Below are 6,000 nucleotides of genomic sequence, written 5' to 3' on the forward strand. Positions count from 1 at the left end.
GACCATATCTTTTGCCTACTTTTTGATGAGGTTGTTTGTTTTCTCTTGTAAGTTTGTTTAAGCTTCTTGTAGATTCTGGATATTAGCCCTTTGTCAGATGGGTAGATTGCAAAAATTTTCTCCCATTCTGTAGGTTGTCTGTTCACTCTGATGATAGTTTCTTTTGCTTTGCAGAAGCCCTTTAGTTTCATTAGATCCCATTTGTCAATTTTTACTTTTGTTGCCATTGCTTTTGGTGTTTTAGTCATGAAGTCTTTGCCCATGCCTGTGTCCTGAATGGTATTGCCTAGATTTTCTCCTAAGGTTTTTATGGTTTTAGGTCTTATGTTTAAATCTTTAATCCATCTTGAGTTTTGTATAAGGTGTAAGGATGGGATCTAGTTTCAGTTTTCTGCATATGGCTATCCAGTTTTCCAAACACCATTTATTAAATAGGGAATGTTTTCCCCATTGCTTGTTTTAGTCAGGATTTTGTCAAAAATTAGATGGTTGTAGATGTGTGGCATTATTTCTGAGGCCCCTGTTCTGAACTTTTGGTCTATATATCTGTTTTGGTACCAGTACCAACCTGTTGTGGTTACTGTAGGCTTGTAGTATAGTTTGAAGTCAGGTAGCCTGATGACTCCAGCTTTGTTCTTTTGCTTAGGATTATGTTGGCTATATGGGCTCTTTTTGGTTCTGCATGAAATTTAAAGTAGTTTTCTCTAATTCTGCGAAGAAAGTCAATGGTAGCTTGATGGGGATAGCATTGAATCTATAGATTACTTTGGGCAGTTTGGCCATTTTCACAATATTGATTCTTCCTATCCATTAGCATGAAATATTTTTCCATTTGTTTGTGTCCACTCTTATTTCCTTGAGCAGCGGTTTGTAGTTCTCCTTGAAGAGGTCCTTCCCATCCCTTGAAAGTTGTATTCCTAGGTATTTTATTCTCTTTGTAGCAATTGTGAATGGGAGTTCACTCATGATGTGGCTCTTCCTTTGTCTATTATTGGTGTATAGGTATGCTTGTGATTTTTGCACATCGATTTTGTATGCTGAGACTTTGCTGTTATTGCTTGTCAGCTCAAGGAGTTTTTGGACTGAGACGATGGGGTTTTCTAAATATACAATCATGTCATCTGCAAACAGAGATAATTTGACTTCCTCTCTTCCTATTTGAATATGGTTTATTTCTTTCTCTTACCTGATTGCCCGGCCAGAGCTTCCAACACTATGTTGAATAGGAGTGGTGAGAGAGGGCATCCTTGTCATGTGCTGGTTTTCAAAGGGATTGCTTCCAGCTTTTGCTCATTCAGTATGATATTGGCTGTGTGTTTGTCATAAATAGCTGTTATTATTTTGAGATACGTTCCATCAATACCTAGTTTATTGAGTGTTTTTAGCATGAAGGTGTGTTGAATTTTATCAAAGGCCTTTTCTGCATTTATTGAGATAATCAAGTGGCTTTTGTCGTTGGTTCAGTTTATGTGATGGATTACATTTATTGATTTGCATATGTTGAAACAGCCTTGCATTCCAGGGATGAAGCCAACCTGATCATAGTGGATAAACATTTTAACGTGCTGGGGGATTTGGTTTGCCCGTATTTTATTGAGGATTTTCACATCGATGTTCATCAGGGTTATTGACCTGAAATTTTCTTTTGTTGTTGTTGTGTCTCTGCCAGGTTTTGGTATCAGAATGATGCTGGCCTGATAAAATGAGTGAGGGAGGAGTCCCTCTTTTTCTATTGCTTGGAATAATTTCAGAAGGAATGGTACCAGCTCCTCTTTGTACCTCTGGTAGAATTTGGCTGTGAATCTGTCTGGTCCTGGGCTTTTTTTGGTTATTTTAGATTTTCTAATTTATTTGAGTAAATGTGTTTATAGTATTATCTGATGTAGTTTGTCCTTCTGTGGGATCAGTGGAGATACCCCCTTTATCATCTTTTATTGTGTCTATTTGATTCTTCTCTATTTTCTCCTTTATTAGTCTGGCTAGCAGTCTATCTATTTTGTTAACCTTTTCCAAAAACCAGCTTCTGGATTCATTGACTTTTTTGAAGGGTTTTTCCTTCAGTTCTGCTCTGATCTTAGTTATTTCTTATCTTCTGCTAGCTTTTGAATTTGTTTGCTGTTGCTTCTCTAGTTCTTACAATTGTGATGCTAGGGTGTCAATTTTAGATCTTTCCCACTTTCTCCTGTGGGCATTTAGTGCTATATATTTCCTGGTAAACATTGCTTTAGCTGTGTCCCAGAGACTCTGGTACATTGTGTCTTTGTTCTCATTGGTTTCAAAGAACTTATTTATTTCTCCCTTAATTTCATTATTTACTCAGTAGTCATTCAGGAGCAGATTGGTCAGTTTCCATGTAGTTGTGTGGTTTTGAGTGAGTTTCTTAATCCTCCTTTGTAATTTGATTACACTGTGATCTGAGGACTGTTTTTTATGATTTCTGCTCTTTTGTATTTGCTGAGGAGTGTTTTACTTCCAATTATGTGGTCAATTTTAGAATAAGTGTGATGTGGTGCTGAGAAGAATGTATATTATGTTGATTTGGGGTGAAGAGTTCTGTAGATGTCTATTAGGTCCACTTGGTCTAGAGCTGAGTGCAAGTCCTGAATATCCCCATTAATCTTCTGTCTTGTTGATTTGTCTAATATTGACAGTAGGGTGTTAAAGTCTCTCACTATTATTGTGTCAGAGTCTAAGTCTCCCTGTAGGTCTCTAAAAACTTTCCTCTGCTTGATCAATTCAGCAATTGATACTTATGTATGCTTCACAAAGTTCTCGTGCTGGGTTTTTCAGTTCCATCAGGTCATTTATGTTCTTCTCTAAACTTGTTATTCTAGTTGGCAATTCCTGTAACCTTTTATCAAGGTTCTTAGCTTCCTTGCATTGGATTAGAATATGCTCCCTTAGCTCAGGGGAGTTTGTTATTATCCACCTTCTGAAGTCTACTTCTGTCAATTCATCAAACTTATTCTCTGTCCAGTTTTGTTTCTTTGTTGGTGAGGAGTTGTGGTCCTTTGGAGAAGAGGCATTCTGGTTTTTGGAATTTTCACCATTTTGCGCTAGTTTTTCCTGACCCTTGTTGATTTGTCTACCTTTGGTCTTTGATGTTGGTGACCTTTGGATGGGATTTTTGAGTGGTTTTTTTTTTTGTTGATGTTGATGCTATTGCTTCCTGCTTGTTAGTTTTCCTTCTAACAGTCAGGCTCCTCTTCTGCAGGTCAGCTGGAGTTTGCTGAGGGTCTACTCCAGATCCTGTTTTCCTGGGTCCTGTTTTCCTGCAGCTGAGGCTGCAGAACAGCAAAGATTGCTGACTGCTTCTCCCTCTGGAAGCCTCATTCCAGAGGTGCACCTGTCAGATGCCAGCTGGAGCTCTCCTCTATGAGGTGTTTGTCGACCCCTGCTGGGAGGTGTCTCCCTGTCAGGAGACTTGGGGCTCAGGAACCCACTTAGGGAGGCAGTCTGTCCTTTAGCAGAGCTTGAGCACTGTGTTGGGAGGTTTGCTGTTCTCTTCAGAGCCAGCAGGCAGGAACGTTTAAGTCTGCTGAAGCTGTGTCCACAACTGCCCCTTCCCCCAGGTGCTCTGTCCCAGGGAGATGGGAGTTTGATGTATAAGCCCCTGACTGGGCCAGCTGCCTTTCTTTCAGAGATGCCCTGCCCATAGAGGAGGAATCTAGAGAGGCAGTCTGGCTACAGAGGCTTTGTGGCCCTGAGGTGGGCTCTGCCCAGTTTGAACTTCCCAGTGGCTTTATTTACACTGTGAGGGGAAAACTGTCTACTCAAGCCTCAGTAATGGTGGATGCCTCTCCCCTGACCAACTTTGAGTGTCCCAGGTCAACTTCAGACTGCTGTGCTGGCAGTGAGAATTTCAAGCCAGTGGATCATAGCTTGTTGGGCTCCATGGGGGTGGGATCCACTGGGCAGGACCACTCGGCTCCCTGGCTTCAGCCCCCTTTCCAGGGGAGCGAATGGTTCTGTCTCACTGACTTTCAAGGCACCACTGGGGTATGAAAAAAATATCCTGCAGCTAGCTCAGTGTCTGCCCAAATGGCCATCCAGTTTTGTGCTTGAAACCCAGGGCCCTGGTGGTGTAGGCACCTGAGGGAATCTCCTGGTCTGCGGGTTGCAAAGACAGGTGGAAAAGTATAGTATCTGGGCTGGATAGCTTTGTCCCTCATGGCACATTCCCTCATGGCTTCCCTTGGCTGGGGGAGGGAATTCCCTGACCCTTTGCACTTCTCGGGTGAGGCGATGCCCCGTCTTGCTTCTGCTTGCCCTCAGTGGGCTGCACCCACTGTCTAACCACTCCAAATGAGAAGAGCCAGGTACCTCAGTTGGAAATGCAGAAATCACTCACCTTCTGCGTTGGTCTCGCTGGGAGTTGCAGACTAGAGCTCTTCTTATTCGGCCATCTTGCCCAGGAATCTCTAGTCATCTTTTCTATAAAAATGGAGATACTGGAACAAGCAAACATCAAAACAACCACAGAGAATTTTGTTTCCATGAAAACAAAAGAAATAAGTATTTTATAACAAACTATTATATCCTAATGACTTTATTCTTAATTCTCAATTTTCTTTTACCTTAAGTTCATTATCTGATTTGTGTAATTTATATAAAATAAATTTGTTATTTTTATTAATGTGAAAACAATAATACACTCTTCTAAAATCTCTTTACCTGAGGAAGGAATACTTTATTTTATATTTACCTGCAGATGCCATAAGCATTAACAATGGCCCTAGAAAAACAGTTAGTCATAGTTATGAAAAAAAAAAAAATCCCTGACATGGCTATGGCCAGATTAGACTCAGCTTGCAATCTCCTATTGGTCTTACATGTCATTTAATAACATTAATTTCATTCACTCGTTAACATGATGATAATGCTGTTTTAGTGCTTTGGGGCTGTTAATACAATTATTTCTAAGACAGTTATTACTCTGCCTTTTTGTGATGTCTTACCTTTCTGTGATTCACACTTACAAAAATCAGTTTTTCTGAAATCAATTACATAAAACAAGATACTAATTAATTTCTGCAATGACTTAGGTCTTTTTAATGCAGTATTTGTGTATGGGTTTTTGCTTTGTTTTTTGGTTTTATTTCAGAAACTTCGCTTCTGAGGTATTGGGTCTTTTTTTCTCCTGGTGCTTTTGAAAATCATGCTGAGTATTTTAATGTCAAGCTACACATTTTATAAAGGAGTGTGCATACAGCTTTTCTTACGCTCACTAAGGAATATGAGTAAAATGAGAAAAGGCTTTTTAAAAACCTTAATAAGTGGAGTGCAGATTTATCACAGGGGGAACCTGCTTCACTGGAATACAGCGATATATGTCCATTGGTCAGTTTCATTCACATGAGGCAAACTCCATTACTTGCTGTGAGCAAGAAAAAGGTTACCTGACCCAATTGAAGAGTATTAGCTTTTTTGTTCAGCTATGAAAAAATTGCTTTGCCACTTAGGTCAGCATCATGATGTAAATCTTAATGAAAGTTTCTGAGATGTGAGAGTAAATCAAGCTGTTTGGCCACCTTGATGCTCTCTTAATCTGCCTCTTTCTTGCTTTATTTCCTTCAGTCAGGTTTAGAGACCACAGAACTCAAGGCAGACCCATTTACAGAACAATCACCACTCCAGCCAGCCATCCTGGCCCTTCCAGCACCCAAGGCTGAGGATAACTGACATCCATGGATTAGTACTGTCTTTAATGGAGTAAAAGAAAAGAAATTCAAATTGTCCTTTCATTTCATTTGAGGAATTAAAAAAACATGTCATTTATTTGGGAGCCTATGTCTCTATTGCACAATGAATAACTGAGTGAGATTGTTATTATAAGACAAAAGTTATCTGAATTATTTTAATGCATTAGTATGGAACACAAAGCTACTAAACAAACTAATTTGATTATTTTCCCAATTTCTGTGATCTATATGGGCATAGTTATTGAATTAGACTGTGCTTTCTATTATAAAAATGAATTATTTTAAAATGCAATAAAGC

The 6,000-nt window shown here is 39.5% G+C and overlaps 1 long non-coding RNA gene across 1 annotated transcript in view; it reads left to right on the top strand.

Moving 5' to 3' along the window:
- Positions 1-5,777, top strand: part of LOC134761408 (uncharacterized) — a 92,062-nt gene extending 86,285 nt beyond the window's left edge. The window contains exon 3 of the long non-coding RNA XR_010139989.1: positions 5,578-5,777. This is a non-coding gene — a long non-coding RNA (uncharacterized LOC134761408). The remainder of the gene's footprint in view (positions 1-5,577) is intronic.
- The last annotated feature ends 223 nt before the right edge of the window (positions 5,778-6,000 follow it).

This window comes from Pongo abelii, chromosome 4, assembly GCF_028885655.2.
Source record: "Pongo abelii isolate AG06213 chromosome 4, NHGRI_mPonAbe1-v2.0_pri, whole genome shotgun sequence".
Classification (NCBI taxonomy): domain Eukaryota; kingdom Metazoa; phylum Chordata; class Mammalia; order Primates; family Hominidae; genus Pongo; species Pongo abelii.